This window comes from Phyllobates terribilis, unplaced genomic scaffold (genome assembly GCF_046119375.1).
Source record: "Phyllobates terribilis strain yellow unplaced genomic scaffold, ASM4611937v1 Scaffold_267__1_contigs__length_2608826, whole genome shotgun sequence".
Lineage (NCBI taxonomy): Eukaryota > Metazoa > Chordata > Amphibia > Anura > Dendrobatidae > Phyllobates > Phyllobates terribilis.
In genome coordinates, this window is record NW_027363027.1 from 549852 (window position 1) to 573795 (window position 23944).

The following is a 23944-nucleotide window of genomic DNA, read 5'->3' on the forward strand; positions in this document are numbered from 1 at the left end:
AGATTCCCTCAAATTTAGCACAGAATTCCGGGTTGTCATGGAATAAGGTGGGCCGTAATGGAACTCTCAAGCCCCGTGGAATGCGTTGGTTTTTATGGTATTCGGCAAGAGTTATACTATGTAGCTCGTATGTCTTTTACGTTCTTTTTCTAAATCTCTTGTTCGTACTTCCTCTATTGGGGTATGGAGGAAAGTACCAGGGGTTGTAACATGTGAAATTATGCCATTAGCCTCCTCCTGATTGTATGCAAAAGTGGAAAAAGACATGGAGACTACAGGAGCGGGAGCCCAAAAAAATATATATTATGCAAAATGAGGGGTCGCTCACTGTGGAATTGGGGGCTCAGAGGTAATGTAAAGTCTAATAATATGAAAGAAAACCTCGGCACACCATTAGAAAAATAGAATATGAACAATGCAGATTGTGAAAAAAGAATATAGTTTATTCAGCCATCCTTTTCATAGTCCAAAAAATAGCTATACGTAAACATATACCATCCTTTACTTATTCATAGTCCAAGAATATTGTGATCAAGCATTCACCGACGTTTCGACCTATGTAGGTCTTTATCAAGGTAATTTGGTGTTAGATCAACAAGGACTGACGTTTTGACCTATGTAGGTCTATATAAGGTAATTCTATAATAGAAAAAGACATTGGTGAACTGGTCATATACAATGGAGAAAGGTAAGCGACTACACACGTATAAGAGTGAAATGTAGTTAGGAAAGGGAAAGAGGAAGAAAAAAAGGGGGGGGGAGCAAGTGAATTAATAGACAAATATCCGTATATGAAAAGGATATTGACATATACTGTTAGTTCTAAACTCAGGCCCGTTTGCATAGAGGGGCATATATAAATGAATAAATATTATCAGAAAAAAATCTGATATCATCGTATATCATGAAAACAAATGCCCATAAAGTCAGAGAACTTACTGGTATATGTTGTTAGGACAATAGGGACTAATGGAATAAAGGCCCCTGTGGTGCTAAGGGAAAACCTGATGAAAGGAAAAAAAATCTTTTTAAAGAGAAGACAAAACTATTAGAGAGATAATGGATACATATCCAAACCTAATTTGCTGAATTGCAGTGTTGTACCGACATACGTGTGAGGGATAGAGAGTGCTGGCCAAAGGATTCGTCCCGTGTCAGGAGCGGTGAGTGAAGTGAGCACAGGGGTGTATTATATATATGCACGCTGGTGATTATGCCCTGTGTCCGCATCCAATCGCGTGTCCGGAGCCCACATGCATGGTCGGTATATCCGGTGAAGTTCGTCGCTAAGAGCCCGAGTGACGTCATTGAACTTCCGGGAGAGCACTTTCTGTCTGTGGAACGCATGGTGAACCGCATAGGGATTCTTGCGCATGCTCCCTATATAGTGACATGTATTTTCGGGTATGGGATTCAGGTCTGGACTCATTGCTGGCCACCTTAGAAGTCTCCAGTGCTTTCTCTCAAACTATTTTATAGTGCTTTTGGAAGTGTGTTTTGGGTCATTGTCCTGCTGGAAGACCCATGACCTCTGAGGGAGACCCAGCTTTCTCACACTGGGCCCTACATTATGCTGCAAAATTTGTTGGTAGTCTTCAGACTTCATAATGCCATGCACACGGTCAAGCAGTCCAGTGCCAGAGGCAGCAAAGCAACCCCAAAACATCAGGGAACCTCCGCCATGTTTGACTGCAGGGACCGTGTTCTTTTCTTTGAATGCCTCTTTTTTTTTCCTGTACACTCTATGTTGATGGTTTTTCCCAAAAAGCTCTAATTTTGTCTCATCTGACCAGAGAACATTCTTCCAAAATGTTTTAGGCTTTCTCAGGTAAGTTTTAGCAAACTCCAGCCTGGCTTTTTTATGTCTCGGGGTAAGAAGTGGGGTCTTCCTGGGTATCCTACCATACAGTCCCTTTTCATTCAGACGTCGACGGATAGTACGGGTTGACACTGTTGTACCCTCGGACTGCAGGGCAGGTTGACACTGTTGTACCCTCGGACTGCAGGGCAGCTTGAACTTGTTTGGATGTTAGTCGAGGTTCTTTATCCACCATCCGCACAATCTTGCGTTGAAATCTCTCGTCAATTTTTCTTTTCCGTCCACATCTAGGGAGGTTAGCCACAGTGCCATGGGCTTTAAACTTCTTGATGACACTGCTCACGGAAGACACAGGAACATTCAGGTCTTTGGAGATGGACTTGTAGCCTTGAGATTGCTCATGCTTCCTCACAATTTGGTTTCTCAAGTCCTCAGACAGTTCTTTGGTCTTCTTTCTTTTCTCCATGCTCAATGTGGTACACACAAGGACGCAGGACAGAGGTTGAGTCAACTTTAATCCATGTTAACTGGCTGCAAGTGTGATTTAGATATTGCCAACACCTGTTAGGTGCCACAGGTAAGTTTCAGGTGCTGTTAATTACACGAATTAGAGAAGCATCACATGATTTTTCAAAGGGTGCCAATACTTTTGTCCACTCCCTTTTTTAGGCTTGGTGTGGAATTATATGCAATTTGGCTTTAGGAAAATTATTTTTGTGTTTTTTTCATTGAAGACAAATTAAATAAAGAGAATAATACCAAAGAATTTGTGATTGCAATCATTTTCAGGAAGAAACTGAGTATTATCTGACAGAATTGCAGGGGTGCCAATACTTTTGGCGAGCACTGTACATAGGTCGAAACGTCAGTCCTTGTTGATCTAACACCAAATTACCTTGATAAAGACCTATATAGGTCGAAACGTCGGTGAATGCTTGATCACAATATTCTTGGACTATGAATAAGTAAAGGATGGTATATGTTTACGTATAGCTATTTTTTGGACTATGAAAAGGATGGCTGAATAAACTATATTCTTTTTGCACAATCTGCATTGTCCATATTCTATTTTTCTAATGGTGTGCCGAGGTTTTCTTTCATATTACTCCTGTAGAAGTGACACAGATCATCATAGGACAATTGTTGGCGGCGCGTGGACTACGTCGTTGACGGCGGATAGGTGAGGGATATGGTTGTTTGTTATTTGACTTTTTTTTCAGAAGATCGAAGGCTTCAGGGACTGAGAGGGTAATAAAATTTCTTTTAGAGCCGTGTGTTTTTTATTTAATTAAAATACTTTATTCTGGCTGCGTATTTATTGAAAAAGCGGCGACCACTTAACTACGCGGTTAGTAATGGGGGCGTCTTATAAGACACCCTCCATTACTATCCTGGGCTTCAGTCAGCCGCCATTACAAGGCTGACTTGAACCCCAACCCCTTTACCCCACTTGACATAGCTACAGGGCAGTGGGAAAAGTGGAGGCTAAGCACCAGATTTGGCACATCTTATGGATGCACCATATCTGGGACTGTTGAAGGGTGATATTATTAGCTGCAGAAGGGGCTAGCATCCATCACCCCTTCCCTGACTATTAAAATCAGCTCGCAGCTGCCTGTTTAGCCTTTTCTGGTTAGATTTTATAGGGGAACCCTACGTCAATTTTTTCTGGGGTCCCCCTGTAATCTAGCAAGTAAAGGCTAAACAAACAGCTATGGGCTGATATTAATTGCCAGGGAACATTTTTGGCTAATGGCTTCTTCCCCGTCTACTAATATCAGCCTTCAGCTGTCGGCTTTCCCTCTGCTGGTTATAAAAATGACGCACTTTGGACGCATATCTTTTGCTGCATCCAAAACGTTGCGTTCTATTCAATGTGTTCACTGAACCATGTGGATTTATCGCATTCTATACTTTCTCATAAACAAATTTCAGTTGCGAAGACTAGCGACTCTGCAAGAGAATTTTTACATGCTGCTGTCCTGAAAGACACATTGCGTGTCCGTGTCCACGAGTGATTCGTAGCCTCTGATGCACGCATAGCAGACATGGGATTCCTAGAGATCCCATCCACTATGCTGTAACATCTGAATCCTGCGGGTATGACGCTGCACAAGTACGCAGCGTAAAACCTGCACCGGCTCCTGAACGTGGCCACGTACCCAAATTCACTGGCAGCATGTCAATTTCTGTAGCGGACACGCTAGTCTCCGCTGCAGATTTTGACCGAATGAAGTGTCATTATTAGTGTTGAGCGAGCACTAAAATGCTCGGGTGCTCGAAGCTCGGGCCGAGCTCGCCGTGATACTCGGGTGCCCAATGTCAGTCTATGGGAGACTCGAGCATTTTTGCGGTGGCACCCCCGGCAGTCTTTTAAAAGCCTAACAAGTGACAGTGAACGATAGTGACAGTGCTCAAATGACATGGAGACAGCATGGGGATCGCCCCAGGAAGCATTTCTGACCCCCATGTCACTGCTGTCAACAACGTGGTCAGAGGTATTAAGCCACTTTTACAGGCTTACAATAAAACGAAAGTGAAACTTTTTTCCTGTGAAATATGTTAAGGAACATCCTTTCCAGGGAAAAGACTTGTGTATAAGTTAAAATAAATGACCAAAAACAAAAATACTCCTCCACACCTTCGGCTATGTTCACAAGTAGCATTTTTTATGCGTTTTTGCACTTTTGTATTGCTTTCAACTATGACAAATGCATTCACCGGGAAATGTCATTTTATCATTTTACAACCTTATCTGGCCATGTGCTGTGTGACACATGCATAAAGTGCTGAAAAGACATGGGAACAGCATGGAGAAGACCCCTGGAAGCATCTCTGACTCCCAGGTCACTGTCTAAAAGTGTGCCCATCATAAGTGATCCTTGCCGCATCAGAAGATGCAGACTTGCAACTATCCCCATGCAAGTTCTAGTCCCAGGGCAGTGTTCAATTGTACCTCCCCCATTCCTTGCAATACAAGCGCAAGTATGCAGCCTGCCAGCCACCCACCCCCAGGCTGCAATACTATACTGCTTGCTTGAACTTGAAATTGGGCCTTTTAGGCATGTGGAGGCGGAATCTGGCCACCACGTCATGGCTGTGTTGGCGGCCTGGACTCCATACTCAGTCCCCAGCCGCCCGGCGGCCGGGTGTCCATACTCAGTCCCCAGCCGCCCCGCGGCCGAGTGTCCACACGGTCCCCAGCCGCCTGGGGGCAGTCGGGTGTCCATAAACGGTCCCCAGCCAACCCCATTTCTCCTTGGAACATCCCCCCACGCACTTTTCTTGGCCCGGCCTGCTTTAGGCAGCATTGGACGAGCCCACCAAAGAAAGAGACTCCTCCGGTGGGCCCTGACTTCTCCATCGGTGGAGTTGAAAGTGCCAAGGTGAGGAGCATGATGATGATGACAGAAGTTAGCATCTGCTATGTTTTCTTTTAATGCAAGTGTAAGTGTGCAGCCTGCCACCCACCCACCCCCAGACTTCAATTCCATACTGCTAGCTTGCACTTGAAATGGGGCCTTTTAGTTTAGAGGAGGCCGAAGCTGGGCACTACCTCATGGCTGCTTCGGCAGCGAGGTATCCATACTCAGTCCTCAGCCGCCCCTATTTGTCCTGGTGTGCCTTATACATAAGATTAAGCGCGTATACCAAAACATTACCTGTGCCCTCCCCAGTGCATTTAGTGGGAAGGAGAGCCTATTCCGCTGTAGTGTGTGCATGCCAAACCCCTGTTCATGGTACATGCGAAGATGCCTCCCACCTTGCACCTGTCGTTGCAGACTTGCAACTATCCCCATTTAAGTCCTTGTCCCAGGGCAGTGTTCAATTGTACCTCTCCCATTCCTTGCAATGCAAGCACAAGTATGCAGCCTGCCACCCACCCACCCCCAGGCTGCAATACCATACTGCTTGCTTGCTTGCACTTTAAATTGGGCCTTTTAGGCATGTGGAGGCGGAATCTGGCCACCACGCCATGGCTGTGTCGGCGGCCTGATATCCATACTCAGTCCCCAGCTGCCTGGTGGCCGAGTGTCCCCGCTTGCTCCCCAGCCTCCAGGGGGTGGCCGGGTGTCCATACTCGGTCCCCAGCCACCCATATTTGTACCAGTAACCTTTCCCACACTTTTCTTAGCCTGGCCTGCTTTAGGGCAGCATTGGCCGAGCCCACCGGACTATCAGACTCCTCCGGTGGGCCCTGGCATCTCCATCAGGGGAGTTGAGAGTGCCAAGGTGAGGAGCATGATTAGGATGATAGAAGTTAGCATCTGCTTTGTTTTGTTGTAATGCAAGCGCATGTATGTAGTAGCGGCTAGGCCTGAGGAGGTCAGCGTTTTGGCGCATATCCTACCTCCTCCGAGGATTGCTGGATGTTTTCCTGCTACTATCCAAGTTCTATGACTCCCGTTAAAACAAAGCTTCAGGTGATAAATGATGGATGAGGTAGTGGCAAAGGAGAAAGAGCAGGAGGAACAGGGACCATTCACATCAATATCAGGCCAGTCAACCAGATATGTATTGTAGGATATGTTTCTGTAACAAAAGGAGCGGTTCGGCTACACAGTTATAGGGCATACAGTGAGTGCAATGCCTACCAAAAATTTCGAGGCACTCCAATGCCCCTTGGAAATGACATGGAGGTCAGAGGGCGTTAACTAAACTTTTTTTTCCATTTATAGCAACTGGGTCTCCTGTGCACTGTTGGCCTAAGCAGTAAATGGAAGGCTTTCCAAAAATTATGAGGTACTGCAATGCCCCTTACAAGAGCCATGTGTGGCACCCCAGGGGTCTGGTCACCACAGTAATAGAGATTACGTCGGAGAGCAAGTGGGAGGTTTCCTGGTCAGGATCCCTTAAACATGCAACATCCTCCTGCCCCAGTCCTGGGAGGGGAGAATTCTGCCCTTATAAACTGGATCTGGGGTGGGGTTGAGTGAGTCAGAGAACAGACAACAGTCAGAGTCAGACTGAGAGCAAGGGAAAGTAACAGCAAGGAGCTCTGTAGGAGCTAGGAGCTAAAGACGAGGGGCTGGAAGCTGAGCAGAGCTCGCCCTGGCAGAAGACAATAGGAACCGGACACAGGAGTCCGAAGCTGTGAGGACTGATATATCCAGCAGCAGAAACCAGCCGGCAGGGGATTTCAGGTCCTCTGGCCATAGAAGCCCGGAGGCTCAGTCACAAGCAAGGGACCAGCACCGCCGTCGTGGAGTGGAGGCTAATAGAAGGACCCAAGTCACCAGCCATACGGGTGAGCACTACACGGTACACTCAGGGACGTGGGCTACTTCTACCCGCTTACAGCAAGGTAGCCAGGAAGAGTGCAGACAGACAGGGAGGCCTACAACTCCACCTGGCCAGGGGAACTCCTGCTTGCTCACAGACTGACCAGGCCTCTTATGCTAGCCAGTACTCCCGGGAGGGTCTACCTTATAATCATCAGTAAAGACCCTGAACTGCACTGCAAAGACTCTGAGTCATCCCTGCTGCACTCGTGCACCATCACCCCCATCATCCACACTCACTGCCCTGAGGCTATACTCCTCCCGAGGGGAGTTATCCCATTTTATGCTGCGCACACAACACCAGCCTCAGCGGTCTGCCTCGCAGCGGTGGTACTCCCTGACCGCAATCCACGGGTGGCGCAGTCGGACAATTAACCTCAAAACCTAAGAAAGATTGCCACTGGTTTGACCAGCCTGAGCCACGGGACCGGGTCACCGCCACGGAGACTACAGACCCCAGAGACCGGGCACCGGGTATCCCACACACGTGTACACACGGCCCAGGGGGCGCGTCACATGCAGTACAGCATATTACAAACATAAGTCCCATTATTGGGGAGTGGGTGTCCCATAGTATTTGCTTATGCCTTGCAAGCAAAAGCTGCCAAAAATTAGGACGGAGCAACTTGCAATGCCCCTTACAAGAGCCATGCAGTACAGCATATTACAAACATAAGTCCCATTATTGGGGAGTGGGTCTCCCATAGTATTTGCTTATGTTTTCCCAGCAAAAGCTGCCAAAAATTAGGATGGAGCAACTTGCAATGCCCCTTACAAGAGCCATGCAGTACAGCATATTACAAACATAAGTCCCATTATTGGGGAGTGGGTGTCCCATGGTATTTGCTTATGCTTTCCCAGCAAAAGCTGCCAAAAATTAGGACGGAGGAACTTGCAATGCTGGCACCCTGGTGGTATAGTGGTGGTGGAGGCTGAGGATAAGGAGAAGAAGATTAAACAGCCGAAACGAGGAAGCGTATACCCATGTGTGGGTGTGAAGCGGTGCATGTGAATACACCTCCCGAAATAACACAGTGGATTTGACTTTAAGTTACTCTGCTGTCATTTGGTGGTGATAAGAAGTCTGGCCCAATCCAGCCCTTGTTCATTTTGATAAGGGTCAGCTTGTCAGCATTGTCAGTTGACAGGCGAGTGCGCTTATCAGTTATAATTCCCCCAGCGGCACTAAAAACACGCTTCGATAACACGCTAGCGGCAGGGCAGGCCAGGACCTCCAAGGCATACAGAGCGAGGAATCACGGAGGACGCTGGTACGATCGGCAAGGTACTCCCTCACCATCTTTTGAAACTTTCCACTCCTTGTGAGAGTACCCTGCGCCTCAGGGCCTGTAAGCTGGGCGGGTGTCAGAAAACTGTCCCAGAACGTTGACAGTGTTCCCCTGCCTCTGCTGGATTGGAGTTGCATCTCTCTCGCCTGTACACCTTGGTTGGGCAACGAACTGTGACCTCTGCCGCTAGTGTGCTCAGATGGGAATTTTTTTAAGAGTTCTGCAGCAAGGGCCTTCTGGTATTGCCCCATTTTTGTAGACCTCTCCACCTCAGGAATAAGAGAGTGAAAGTTCTCCTTGTAGCGGGGGTCTACAAGAGTCACCAACCAGTAATGACTGTCACCCAACATTTTGACAACGCGAGGGTCACGGTTAAGGCAGCGTAACATAAAGTCAGCCATGCGTGCCAGACTGGTAACGGGCAAGATTTCCGTGTCCTCACCAAGATGACGACTGACCATGCTCTCCTCCTCCTCCTCCTCTTCCTCCTCCCCCCTGTCCTCAGGCCACCCACGCTGAACCGACGGTATGACACTTGTACAGGTACTACCGTCTACAACGCATGATAGCAGCTCCTGTTCTTCCTCCTCCTCCTCTCCCTCATTGTCCCCCAATGCACGTTGGGATGAGATGAGGCTGGGCTGTGTGTAATCGCCCGCTACGGCTTCTTGATCCATCTCATCATACTCTGGCTGCAATGCCTCCTCTTTAATTCTCTGCAGAGAGCGTTGCAAAAGACAGACAAGTGGGATGCTGACACTAATGATGGCGTCATCCCCACTGACCATCTTGGTGGCCTCCTCAAAGTTTGTCAGGATGGTACATATGTCAGACATCCAGGTGCACTCCTGAGGTCTTATGTGTGGAGTCTGACCTGAATATCGATGGCCTTGTTGCAGCTGGTACTCCACAACTGCTCTCTTCTGCTCACAAATCCTTTGCAACATGTGGAGGGTAGAGTTCCAACGTGTGAGGACATCACACACCAACAAACGCTGCTGCAACACAGCAAGGGCGGCGGAAGCTGTAGCCGACTTGCGAAAATGAGCTGACAGGCGGCGTACTTTCACAAGCAGATCTGGCAACTCGGGGTACGATTTAAGAAACCGCTGAACCACGAGGTTAAGCACATGAGCCAGGCATGGTACGTGTGTGATCTCACCTCGCCTCAGAGCCGCCACCAGGTTACGGCCATTGTCACACACGACGATGCCGGGATGTAGGTTCAGCGGTCTCAGCCACAGATCTGCCTGCTCTTTCACAGCTGTCCACAACTCACAAGCAGTGTGAGGTTTATCACCTAAGCTTATGAGTTTCAGCACAGCCTGTTGCCGCTTGGCGGAGGCAGTACTGCAATGCTTCCAGCTTGTAACTGATGTGGTGATATCTGAGATGGAGGATAAACATGAGGAGGAGGAGGAGGAGGAGGATGCGCAGGAGCTGTACACTGTGGGGGCAACTCTGACTGACATAGGGCCCGCAATCCTCGGTGTGGGGAGGATGTGTTCCGTCCCAAGGTCCGACTGGGTCCCGGCTTCCACTATGTTTACCCAGTGTGCCGTCAGAGAGATGTACCGTCCCTGGCCACAAGCACTTGTCCACGTGTCCGTTGTCAGGTGGACTCTCCCAGTAACTGCGTTGTTGAGGGCACGGCAGATGCTTTGGGACACGTGCTTGTGTAGTGCGGGGATGGCACACCGGGCAAAATAGTGTCGGCTGGGGACCGAGTACCGAGGGACGGCCACCGCCATAAGATTGCGGAAGGATTCCGTCTCCACCAGCCTAAAGGGCAGCATTTCCAATGCAAGCAGTCGTGAAATGTGCGAATTTAGGACTGTGGCCTGTGGGGCGTTAGCTGCGAATTTCTGCTTTCGTTCAAAGGTCTGGGATATGGACAATTGAAAGCTGCGGTGGGACGTGGACGTGGACGTTGATGCTGTTTCTTGAGAAACTGCCATAACAAGTGAAGACTGAGAGGAGGGGGCATCTTTACATGCAGTATGGACAGGGGATTGCCTTGCACACACAACAGGGGGTTCTATTGCACGCACAACAGTGGAAGAAGCAGTGGTGACACCCACTGACACTGGTCGTGGACCCTGGGTTTCGCCCCACAAAGTCGGGTGCTTTGCTGCCATGTGCCTGATCATGCTGGTGGTGGTCAGGCTGGTAGTTTTGTCACCCCTGCTGATGCTGGCATGGCAGGTGGAACATATGGCCTTTTTGGGGTTATCAGAGTCTTTAAAAAAATTCCAGACTCTGGAAGACCTACCGCTTGTACTGGCAACGTCTCTCGTGTTGGTGTTACGGGGAACGGTTGCCTGCCTTCTGTCTGCGGCCACCACACTGCTTCTTCCTGCCTGTTGGGGTACTCTGCCTCCCTCCCCCTGTGTGCTGCTGGCCTCACTCTGCATGTCCTCCTTCCACGTTGGGTCAGTTACTAGATCATCCACCACCTCCTCCTCTTGCACTTGCGCACCACGATCCTCCTCCTCACTTCCTGGCAATTGTGTCTCGTCATCGTCCACCTCTTGTGACAGATTGCCAACGTCGACTTCCTGTGGCCGTGGCTGTTCAAATATTTGGGCATCGCAACATGGGATCTCCTCTTCCACCACTTCAAGCGTATCAGGCGAGGGGCCCAAGTATGGAAATGGACCAGTGAACAGCTCTTCAGAGTGTCCAAGTGTGGGATCACTTGCTGTCTGACGACACTCGGCATGGTGGGAGGAAGGAGCATCAGGGTGAGGAGGAGTATGCGGTCGAGACTCACGGCTACTAAGAGTTGACCGTGTGGAAGACAGACCGGAGGTGGTGGTGCCCAGGTAACTGGAAGTATTGTCTGCTATCCAATTAATAACCTGTTCACACTGATCAGTTCTCAATACTGGTGTTGTTCTGTGCTTCCCTAGTAATTCGGTCAAGAAGTGGGAGCGAGAAGATGTGGCTGTTGGTTGTGGCACATTTTCACCTTGGCCACGGCCCCGTCCTCTGCACGAACCATCACCAGAACGTCCACTTCCACGTCCCTTGCCACGCGCCTTGCCCATTGTAAATTAAGTAAAATAGCTTACACTTGCACTATCAATGGAAAAAGGGTAATAAAGAGTAGATTAGAACCGTGGAAGAGGAAAACCACAGTTATTGTTTACTGGGGTATACCACACTTTTTTAAATAGAGATATTTGCGGCTGAACAGTGAGCGACACACTCAAACTGTTTTTTTTAGATACAAATGGCCCAAAAGTGGATAATACAGAGGTTTGTACCGTGGAACTGCAAAACCCCACTTGTATTTCTCGGGCCTACACCAGACTAATTTCAACAGATATATTTGTGTCTGAAAAATCAGGGAGACACTATTATTTATTTTTTTTACAGCAAAAAATGCAAAAAGCAGGATAATAGAGATTTTTTACCGTGGAACAGCAAAAGCACACTTCTGTCTCTCTGGCCTACACCAGACTATTTTCAACAGATATATTTGTGTCTGAAAAATCAGGGAGACACTATTTTTTTTTTTTTACAGCAAAAAATGCAAAAAGCAGGATAATAGAGATTTTTTACCGTGGAACAGCAAAAGCACACTTCTGTCTCTCTGGCCTACACCAGACTATTTTCAACAGATATATTTGTGTCTGAAAAATCAGGGAGACACTATTATTATTTTTATACAGCAAAAAATGCCAAAAACAGGATAATAGAGATGTTTTACCGTGGAACATCAAAACCACAGTAATAATTTACTGGTGTATACCAGGCTTTTTAAAATATATATATATTTGCGGCTGAACAGTGAGCGACACACTCAAACTGTTTTTTTTAGATACAAATGGCCCATAGAACTGCAAAACCACACTTCTATTTCTCTGGCCTACACCAGACTATTTTCAACAGATATATTTGTGTCTGAAAAATCAGAGGCACAGTTTTTTTTTTTTTGGGGGGGGGGGACACCAAAAGGTTAATAAGATGGGTATTTGTACATTGTGAAGGAGGAAAAAAAAAAGAGGATTTAGATAACAAAAAGGATTTTTCCTGGCCCCCGGGACCTGGAGCTAAGTCCAGCAATTTCAGCAACAGGAGCAGCACACAGGACTGTAATGCAGCGTTTGCTGGTATAACCACTGCGTCTCCTATACAGCCTGCCTGCCTGCCTGCCTGATATACCTGGGATGGATATTAGTCCTGAGAAGGACTGTTTGTTTGATCTGGCAGCCTTTACAGACCCTACAATAACTATTTTGCAGGATATATCTCTCCCTAAATCAGCAACTCTCTCCCTACACTGTCTGATCCGGAGCGAATGTGTCCAAGATGGCGGCGCCCGGTTTTAAATACTCGAGGTGACGCTGTGCGGCCAGCCAATCACTGTAATGCCCACAAACAACATGGCTGTGGCATTACAGTGACTGGCTGGCAATCCCTGCATGTTCATTGGCTCTGTAAAGAGCGCCAAACATGCAGGGCGGAGACCCGAGCTCCCGCCCGAGTAACCCGGAAATGCTCGGTGCTCGCCGAACATCCCGAGTAGTGTGATGCTCGGGCGAGTACCGAGCAGTGTCGAGCATGTTCGCTCAACACTAGTCATTATATAATTTAAATGATTAAATAATGTGTCTGTTGTATTTGAAATAAAGTGTTTACTCTGTGTCTGTGTGTTTATTTTACTCTTTACTTTACTTTGGTGATGAAATGGTCTGATTCACACTTTGTCATCACCAAACAAAAGAGTTAGATTTCAAACATGTTCCCTAATAATAACAACTCACAGCTGATTCATTAGCCGCTACATCCCCACGAACAGATAGAAGGAGCACTTTAGACTCAGCGTATTTTGCATTGCATCCAAAATGCGGGATTCTAATGCCGCACTTTTGTTGTCAGTAAATATGAATCCAATGCATATAATGACACTTCAATCGGTCAAAACCTGCAGCGGAGACTAGAGTTTAGATTTAGGATTAGAACCCCACGTTTTGAACGCAACAAAAATACGCTGCATCCAAAGTGCTGCTTCTAGCTGTTCGTGGGGATGTAGCGGCTAATGAAACAGCTGTGAGCTGTTATTATTAGGGAACATGTCTATCTATAGATAGATAGATAGATAATAGGTAGATTATAGATAAATAGATAAAAGGTAGATTATAGATAATAGATAGATAAATATGTTTTAACCACCATTGTCATATATAATATAATATTGCTATATACAGTACAATATGTGAACTTGTTGTGCTTCATATTGAATTTGCGATTAATGAACTGACTTGGCACCACCTCTGTCACATGGATGACGGTCTGATGATGCAGGACGGCCAGGTGCTGTTTACATTTGAGTTTTACGCCAAAACGTTTTATGCAATTCAGGATGTTGGTCTCTGCCAGCAAGTAAAGAACAAAGATCATAATGTTCCCAAATAAAGTTAGGATTATAGTTCATACAGAACTACAGATGCCATTGGCGCTTACACAAGACCCTTCCCCACAAGCAGCCCTCCACTAGTGTTGAGCCACCCCCGTAGTGTTCGAGTCCGGTTCGGTTCGTCGAACACCCGTGTGTTCGCCGAACTGTTCGTCGAACTGTTCGTCGAACACCTTCGAACACCGTTAAAACCAATGGCAGGCAAACAAAAACACATAGAAACACATAGAAAACACCTTCAAAGGTGTCCAAAAGCTGACAAACTGCTCAGAAGACATAACTAACACATGGAAAAGTGACAAGTACATATAGTCATGCGAAAATAAAAGAGGTGGAGGAGTAAAGGAGGGGGAGACACAGATATAGGCATGTCATGCCCTTCTAAAATCCAAAAAGTGAGAAGCCGACACGGCCAGTCCGCTCCTGCCCGTGCCACCTCCGTGTCGCCGGGTTTGTGCCAGAGCCGCGGTGAACCCTGACGGCCAGCCCCCCTCTCCCAATACTGGTGCCTGTCCGCTGGTGGGTCGAGCGAGCCCCCCTGTGGTGGAGGCAGCTCTAAGCTTTTTAATTTAAATTGTCTCTCTAATTTGAATGAATACACTTTAAATCCATTTACAAGGATCTATTGGAGGGCAAGTCTCATGCCAGCAGCCGCGGTAATTCCAGCTCCAGTAGCGTCCACTAAAGCTGCTGCAGTTAAAAAGCTTTTATAAGGATCGAGCTCGGCTGTCCACCGCAAGGCATCCTACTGCCAGTCCCAGCCCCTATGCCTTGGGGTGCCTCCTGATGCTCTTCACTAAGTATCCCATGGTCCCGAAGCATTTCCTTTGAAAAAATGAAGTGTCTAAACTACAGGTGGTGCAGCTTGCTTAACAGCCGGGATAATCCGCTCACTAGCAGACACTGCTACTAGGCACAAAGTATTTCCTGGGCTAGATGCAGTTAAAAATTTGTAATTAGATACTCTCGTTGGATGCTGAGAAAGCATTCCATAGAGTCTCCTGGCACGCCATATATGATTCTCTTAAAAAGCTTGGGGTAGGGGTCTAGGGGACCCTTTTATAGCCAAAATCACGGCCCTGTATCGCAATACGTCACCTAGGCTGAAGATAAATGGAACTGTAGCACCCTGAGGGCTCGGTTGCTACAGACGTATTGCACCTCACCCAGAGGTGTGATATCTCACTCTCAGGTAAGGATGGAGTGTGGATCAGGACCCGACACCTGCATGCATTACACCACATTGCCGTGGGGCAGGGTGACCAATATGCCCCTGAGATGGGCACGACAGTCCCTGTCCCTGGCTGGAGTGGGGGGAGGGAACACTGAGGAAGGGGAACCCTGTAGTGCAGGAGCAGGGAGGAAGCAGTTCCTGGGTGCATTGAGAAGGGAGTATAAAAGGTGGGCACCATCTTAGTTCAGTGCAGAGAAGTCTGAGCAGAAGTGGCAGGGAGCAGGGGCTCTGCATGAGCTCTGCTCCGGAGGCGGGCCTAGTAACAGAGGCCCAGGCCTGGAAGAGGGAGAAGGAAGGAAGAGGAGCGGAGAAGGCTCCAGGAACGAGGAATGAAGGGATCCCAGGGGTGCGGACGGGCGAGTCGCCACCGCACGCCCGAATCCACCTGCGTGGAGGGGTCAGGCCAAAGGGGGAGACCGGTCCCCGAACTAGTGGAGGCAGGAAAAGACCCTCAGCTAGAAACCGGAGGCTCTGACACTTTATGTGGCGCAGCCCCTCGCTACACCCGCTTGGAAGGCACCACATAGGGTCAGGGAAACTGGCGCCAAGTTTACCAAGAGGAGGCCCGAGGCAGCCGGACAGAAGTGTTGGTAAGAAAGGCCAGACAAAGGACACACAAAGGGGGTCCTGTGAAGTGCTCCAAAGTTATCTGGGAGTTGTCTGAGCCCCTCACCTGGTGAGCACAGTACGACGTGGGCAGCCGTTACCTGCAGACGTGGTCTGGATAATAAGAACTGTGAGTAAAGGCCCTGAACTGCATCACTGACTCCGTGTCGTTACTGCTGCTGCCCTGCACCATCACCCCCATCCTCCGCATACACTGCCCTGAGGCTATACTCCTCCCGTGGGGAGTTATGCTACGCTCTGCTGCACCCACAACACCAGCCTCAGTGGTCTGCCCTGTAGCGGCGGTTCACTCTGACCGCAATCCACGGGAGGCGTAGTCGGACATTTAAACATCAAAACCACATAAATAGTTCCGCCACTGGTTTGACCGCCCTGAGCCACGGAACTGGGTCGCCGCCACGAAGACTACAACCACCAGCATCCACCAAAAAGGGTCCGGCTCCGGGTGTCCCAAGGCCCAGGGGGTGCGTCAGAACATTTTCATCACCTTTCACAATCACCAATGGGACAAGGCAGTGATGTCCTCTGTCCCCTCTCTTATACATCCTAGTGACGGAGCACCTGCTCTCATCAATTCGCCATAACCCCAATATTAGGTGGATTGAGGTGGGAGGCACCGAGTACAAGTGCTCTCTATTTGCTGATGATGTCCTAGTATATATCACTCAATCACATATATCCATCCCTGCTGTTATGGCTGAAATAGATCACTTTGTTACATGGTAAAATTTTAAAATCAATGCAGCGAAGTCTGAGGCCCTCGATGTCTCCCTCCCCAAATCCATATAGGATTCCATCCAGTCCAACTTTCCCTTTGCCTGGCCCTCAAAGGGTATCAAATACTTAGGAATTCCTATTCATAGAGACCTCTCCCATCTATGTTATCTTAATTTTGGGCCCTTTATTGAACAACTCCATACAGACCACGGTTGGCAAGTTAGAACTGTAAGATTCACTACGTGAACCACTGGTGTTTTGTGGAAAAGCACATGTACACTGTGTTCCAAATTATTATGCAAAAAGTGTTTAGGAGTGATAAGGGAAGAATTTGTTTGTTTGTCAGTTAAACTCATTGATGGTGATGTGTGTCAGGGCTCTTTATATCACTGTAAGCAATTGCAGACACCTGTGCTAATTAGTTTGGCAGGTGTGTCCAATGAAAGGCAAGACTACTTAAGAAGGCTCTCTCACATTATTAAGCAGCCTACATTTTCTGCCAAAATGGGAAAGAAAAAGGATGTGTCGGCTGCTGAGAAGCAACAAATTGTGGAGTGTTTAGGTCAAGGCATGACTACAATCAACATTGTGCGATGATCAGGATGAAGTGTCTTGGCAATCAAGAAGTATGTAGCTGATTCACAGTACACACGTGTGCGTGCTGATAAGGGCAAATTGAGGACTCTTTCCTACAGGCAATTACGTCAGGTTGAAAGAGCAGCGGCAAAAAAGCCTTGTCATAGCAGCAGACAAGTTTTTGAAGCTGCTTGTGCCTCCAACGTCCCCCGAACAACAAGATGCAGGGTCCTTCAGAGGTTTGCAGCTGTGCATGCGCCATCCTGTCGACCTCCTCTATCCACTTCACACAAGCAGAAATGGCTCCAGTGGGCCAAACATTACATGAAGACTGATTTCAAAACTGTTTTGTTCACGGATGAGTGCCGTGCAGCTCTCGATGGTCCAGATGGATGGAGTGGAGGATGGCTGGTTGATGGACACCCCACGCAAACACGGCTACAGCGCCAACAAGGAGGAGGTGGAGTAATGTTTTGGGCTGGAATCATGGGGAGAGAGATTGTCGGCCCCTTTAGGATCCCTGAAGGCGCTAAAGATGAACTCCATAATGTATGTGGATTTTCTCAAACAGCACTTCCTGCCATGGTTCAAGAAGAAGAACCGTGTATTTCACAGCAAGATCATTTTTCTGCATGATAATGCACCATCTCATGCTGCACATAAAACATCTGCATCTCTGGCTGATATGGGCATTAAAGGGGACAAACTTATGGTGTGACCCCCATGCTCCCCTGACCTCTACCCCATTCAGAACCTTTGGAGCATCATTAAAAGGAGTGTCTATGATGGCGGGAGGCAGTTCACATCTAAGCAACAGCTCTGGGAGGGTATTCTGTCCTCATGCAAAACAATTGAAGCAGAAACCATCCAAAACCTGACAAATTCAATGGACGAGAGAGTTCAGAAGCTCCTTTCGAACAAGGGGTCCTATGTGAAAATGTAACATCACCTAGAATAAAGTTTTGAGTTGAAAACTGTTTGATTTCAGTTTCTAACAACCTGCTAATGCTTATAATTTCAAAAATGACCATTTTTTTGGTCTTTATTAAAATGAAAAGGTTGATCGAAAAGTTTGGGGGATCTAAGAGTGTGGCAACCCAGTAGTCATGATTACTTCGAATTCTGACAATATGAGGGTCATGCTGCAGGTAGTGCAGCAAGAAGGCACTTATGTGTCTTGCGCATCTCGGAGCCCCAAAATTATTTTCCGGGCTAGATGCAGCTAAAAATTATTTTTAATTTTAAATCTGGTGAAGCTTTAGTATAGATGGCCTAATAGGATCAGTGCTGCACACTGCTACAAAGCCCAAATTATTTTCCAGTCAAGATACAGATAAACATGATTAGTAATTTGAAAGCTTAAAACGGTTGGTAGGGTGATTTTAACCAATCATCAAGCTTTTACTCTCCCCAGGATGACACAGGGGTAGAAAAGTCGTTTTGGATCCATGATTTGTTCATCTTTATGAACGTGAGTCTGTCTACATTATCAGTGGAGAGCCGCGTGCGCTTATCTGTCAGCACACCACCAGCAGCGCTGAACACACGTTCAGACAGAACGCTGGCTGCGGGGCATGACAAGATCTCCAAGGCGTAAGTGGCTAGCTCCGGCCATTTATCCAGATTGGAAGCCCAAAAAGAGCAAGGGTCCAGTGACACAGTCGTGGCTTCAATGTTTACTTGGAGATACTCCTGTACCATCGTCTCTAGGCGTTGACTATATGTCAGACTTCTTGTCTCCTGTGGCCTTGCAAAGGATGGGCTAAAATAGTGGTGAAATGATTCCGCAAAATTGATGTTACCAGCAGATACTGTGGTTCTGTTACGGTTTGAGTGCTGAACACTTGACGGTCCCACGGTTGGCAAGTTGGAACTGTGAGATTCACTACGTGCACCACTAGTGTTTTGTGGAAAAGCACATGTAAGATTCTGCAACAGTCTCTGCTGATACTCCTGCATGCGTGCATCCCTTTCTATGGCAGGAATAATTTCTGCAAATTTACTTTTGTACCGGGGATCTAACAGTGTGGCAACCCAGTAGTCAGGATTATTTCTAATTCTCACAATTCGAGGGTCATGTTGCAGGTAGTGCAGCAAGAAGGCACTCATGTGTGTTGCGCATCCAGGAGCACCAAGTCCCTGTTGTGTTGGTGGCGAGGTAACAATCATGCTTCCTTCCTCTGTCCTCTCCCCCCAACCTCGCACAACAGAAATGTGATCAAGGTCTCCCTCATCTGATGAGTCTTCCATCAGTTCGTCCTCCACTTCTTCCTGGGCTCCTGCACCTTCCTCACTAGTTTGGCTGCTACCATGCGCCCTGGTAAAACCATCTCCCCCACCCTCACATGCCTGCCGCCTTGGTGCTGCCGACCGTCTGGACCTTGCAGATGTTAGCCCTTCCGCATACAACTCCTCCTCCTCTACTTCCTCCACCTCCTCTTGTGCCACCACCTGACTCCGAATTCTGTTTAACATGTGCTCCAGCATGTAAATCACCGGAATAGTCATGCTGATAATGGCATCGTCAGCACTAAACATCTTCGTCGCCATTTCAAAACTGTGCAGAAGGGTGCATAGGTCCCTGATCTGAGACCACTCCTCCAGCGTGATTTGCCCCACCTCTGAATCTCGTTGGCCCAGGCTATACGTCAGAACGTATTGCACCAGGGCTTGTCGGTGCTGCCACAGTCGCTGCAACATGTGCAGAGTTGAATTCCACCGGGTAGGCACATCGCATTTTAGCCGGTGAAGTGGCAGGCCCAACGACTTCTGTAGAGATGTAAGTCGCTGAGCTGCGGGATGCGAACGGCGGAAGTGAGCACACAGCGACCGTGCCCTCTGCAGAAGGCCATCTAGTCTGGGATAGTGGGCTAAAAATTGCTGGACAACCAGGTTCAACACGTGAGCCATACAAGGCACGTGTGTGACATTGCCCCGGCGAAGGGCCGCACCCAGGTTTGCAGCATTGTCGCACACGGCCTTCCCTGGTTTCAGGTCCAGTGGAGACAACCATTCATGAAATTGGTTCTCCAGAGCTGACCACAACTCCTCAGCTGTGTGACTCACATTTCCCAGACATTTCAATGTAAAAACCGCCTGATGACGTTGAGCCCTACTGCCAGCATAGTAAGGAGGTGTGCAGGATCCCTTCTGCGCAGTTAGAAAGCTTGTGGCATGACCAGACAGGCTTTGGGTGCAGGTGGAAGACCGAGAGGAGGTTGAGGAGGCAGAAGCAGTGGAGGAACTTTGACATAAAGAGGATTGACGCACAACTCGTGGGGACGGCAAGACTTGGACAGCAGCCCCTTGTCCTGCTGTCACCATAGTTACCCAGTGCCCAGTCAGCGACACGTAATGCCCCTGTCCATGCCTACTCGTCCAAGTGTCTGTGGTGAAATGCACCCTGTCACACACAGAGTTTCTCAAAGAAGCGGTGATGTTGTGTGCGACATGCTGGTGGAGCGCAGGCACACCTTTCTTTGAGAAGTAGTGCCGACTGGGCATCTGGTACTGGGGCACTGCGACGGACATAAGGTCTCGAAAATCCTCTGTGTCCACCAGGCGGAAAGGCAGCATTTCTGTAGCCAAGAGCTTGCAGATGGTGAAATTCAACCTCTTAGCTTTCTCATGGCTAGGAGGAAATGGTCTTTTACTTGTCCACATCTGAGGGACCGAGGGCTGGCTATTGTGATTAGACGGGGTTGATAAGGGTGTCCCCGGCAAACTGCCGGTCTGTGAGGAAGATGCAGGCGGACATGTTAGGTTGCCTTGATCCAAAGGTGGTGCTATCGATGTCGGACAGCGCTCAACACCAGCTGGTGTTACCACCTCCAAAGAAAATGATGACCTGCCAATCACGCTGGCTGTTGCGGGTAAAGAGGTGGCAGGTCTGCGCCCCAAAACAGGTGTGACTGCTGTCCCCCCAGTCACAGAGGATGAAGAGGCCGCGGATGCACAAGATATGGCAGACGGTGGTTGGCCCGGCCGGCTAGGCCGCATTGTAGCACACTGAGCTTCCCACTGCAACTTATGCTTCATGTCCATGTGCCGGTTCATGCATGAAGTACTCAAACTATGTATTTTTTGGCCTCTACTTAGCTTTTGCTGACAAATGTTACAGATAACACGAGTTGGGTCATCTTTATCGATCTGAAAAAATGCCCAGGCTATGCAAGGCTTAGCACCCATGCGACCTGAAGAGCCACCACGACTTGTGGTGAGAGGCAGAGTTGTGTTTGAGGATGCAGTTGTTGACGTGCTTCCAGTACTACGTCTCTGTCCAGGAAGGCGCAACCTGACCTCGTCGTCACTAGCATCTTCCTCCACCTCCTCTGCTGACCTCATCTCTTGGCTGACTGTGGGTTGACAGTAAGTGGGATCTCCGACCTCATCATCATCACCCTGTGCGTTATCACACCCGTCGTCCTCAGAGCCAACCTGTTCCTGCCCTGACAAAAAACTAAAGTTGTCGCTCCAATCAGGTATTTGAGTCTTATCATCGTCTTCCTCATTGTCTCCACCAACAGGAGTTACAGTTTGGGAATGAGGGTCTACATTATGGTCAGAACCTTCTGCGTCTGGTCCTGGATCCGACTCATAAAGATTCTGGGCATCAGTGCAGATCATTTCCTCGTCTGGATTCACAGAAGCGCTGGAGTCGACCTCTGATTCCCAGGCTATAGTATGAGTAAACAGCTCTGCAGACTCAACCATCTGTTCTACCTCATACTCAGACGGGCAGCTGGAGATTTGGGAGCTGCGAGGAAGCAAGTGCGATTTGGGTGACACCTTTGAGGACTGGAGTATTTGTGATGTTGAAGTTGATGTGGAGGAGAGCCCACTTAAAGGAGCACTTGATATCCGTTGAAGCACCTGCTGTTTTTGTGCCTCATCTGGAATTTGTAGCGATTGGCGTGGCCGTAAGAAAGGGATCTTATCACATTGTCCGCTAAAAGAAGTAGACATTTTAGTTTGGCTGGAAGATGGTCTTTCTTCTGTAGATGTTACTGTTGCTTTAACACCTACCCCACGGACACAACCTTTTTTCCCCTTCCCAACACGCCTATTCCCCTTTCCACCAGCAGCAGGCCTTTTTCCACTCATTTTGGTGGTTAACTAATTCACAACTCTGGAGTTGTTTGCACAAAAAAACAATGGATGGTAACCGAGCAGAGCTGAGTGGCCAAACTGTGGTATTAGGCCAAAACTATTGGCTGGGTTAGATGCAGAAAAAAATTATTTTGAATTTGCAACCTGATGGAGGTCAGTATAGATGGACTAATACAAATAGTCCCACACACTGCTAGAAGCCCAAATATTTTTTCAGAGGTACTGTAGATGCAGATAAAAATTAGTTTTAATTTGCAACCTGATGGAGGTCAGTATAGATGGACTAATAGAGAAAGTCCGACACACTACTAGAAGGCCAAATATTTTTTCAGAGGTAGATGCAGAAAAAAATATATTCAGTTTGCAACCTGATGGAGGTCAGTATAGATGGACTAATACAACAAGTCCCACACACAGCTAGAAGCCCAATATTTTTTCAGAGGTACTGTAGATGCAGAAAAAAAATATATTCAATTTGCAACCTGATGGAGGTCAGTATAGATGGACTAATAGACCAAGTCCCACACACCGCTAGAAGCCCAAATATTTTTTCAGAGCTAGATGCAGAAAAAAATTATTTTTAATTTGCAACCTGATGGAGGTCAGTATAGATGGACTAATAGACCAAGTCCCACACACTGCTAGAAGCCCAAATATTTTTTCAGAGCTAGATGCAGAAAAAAATTATTTTTAATTTGCAACCTGATGGAGGTCAGTATAGAAGGACTAATAGAACAAGTCCCACACACTGCTAGAAGCCCAAATATTTTTTCAGAGCTAAATGAAGAAAAAAATTATTTTTAATTTGCAACCTGATGGAGGTCAGTATAGATGGACTAATAGACCAAGTCCCACACACTGCTAGAAGCCCAAATATTTTTTCAGAGCTAGATGCAGAAAAAAATTATTTTTAATTTGCAACCTGATGGAGGTCAGTATAGATGGACTAATAGACCAAGTCCCACACACTGCTAGAAGCCCAAATATTTTTTCAGAGCTAGATGCAGAAAAAAATTATTTTTAATTTGCAACCTGATGGAGGTCAGTATAGATGGACTAATAGACCAAGTCCCACACACCGCTAGAAGCCCAACTATTTTTTCAGAGCTAGATGCAGAAAAAAATTATATTCAATTTGCAACCTGCTGGAGGTCAGTATAGAAGGACTAATAGAACAAGTCCCACACACTGCTAGAAGCCCAAATATTTTTTCAGAGCTAAATGAAGAAAAAAATTATTTTTAATTTGCAACCTGATGGAGGTCAGTATAGATGGACTAATAGACCAAGTCCCACACACTGCTAGAAGCCCAAATATTTTTTCAGAGCTAGATGCAGAAAAAAATTATTTTTAATTTGCAACCTGATGGAGGTCAGTATAGATGGACTAATAGACCAAGTCCCACACACTGCTAGAAGCCCAAATATTTTTTCAGAGCTAGATGCAGAAAAAAATTATTTTTAATTTGCAACCTGCTGGAGGTCAGTATAGAAGGACTAATAGACCAAGTCCCACACACCGCTAGAAGCCCAACTATTTTTTCAGAGCTAGATGCAGAAAAAAATTATATTCAGTTTGCAACCTGATGGAGGTCAGTATAGATGGACTAATAGAATGATGCTATGCCCAAAAGATTTTACTTCACTAGGTGCAGTAAAAAAATTGGTATTCTATACACAGGTGGTATATCTTGCAACACAGATAGGCTACTCCACTGACTAACACACTCTGCAATAGGCCAAAAAGGATTAGCTTTGCTAGATTCAGCCAAATGCTGTGAAAAAAACTTGCACAGCACTGGCACAGACCTGCCTGGCAAAAACTGATAGGAACTGATGTAACCTAGTCCTGAAAAGGACTCCAATT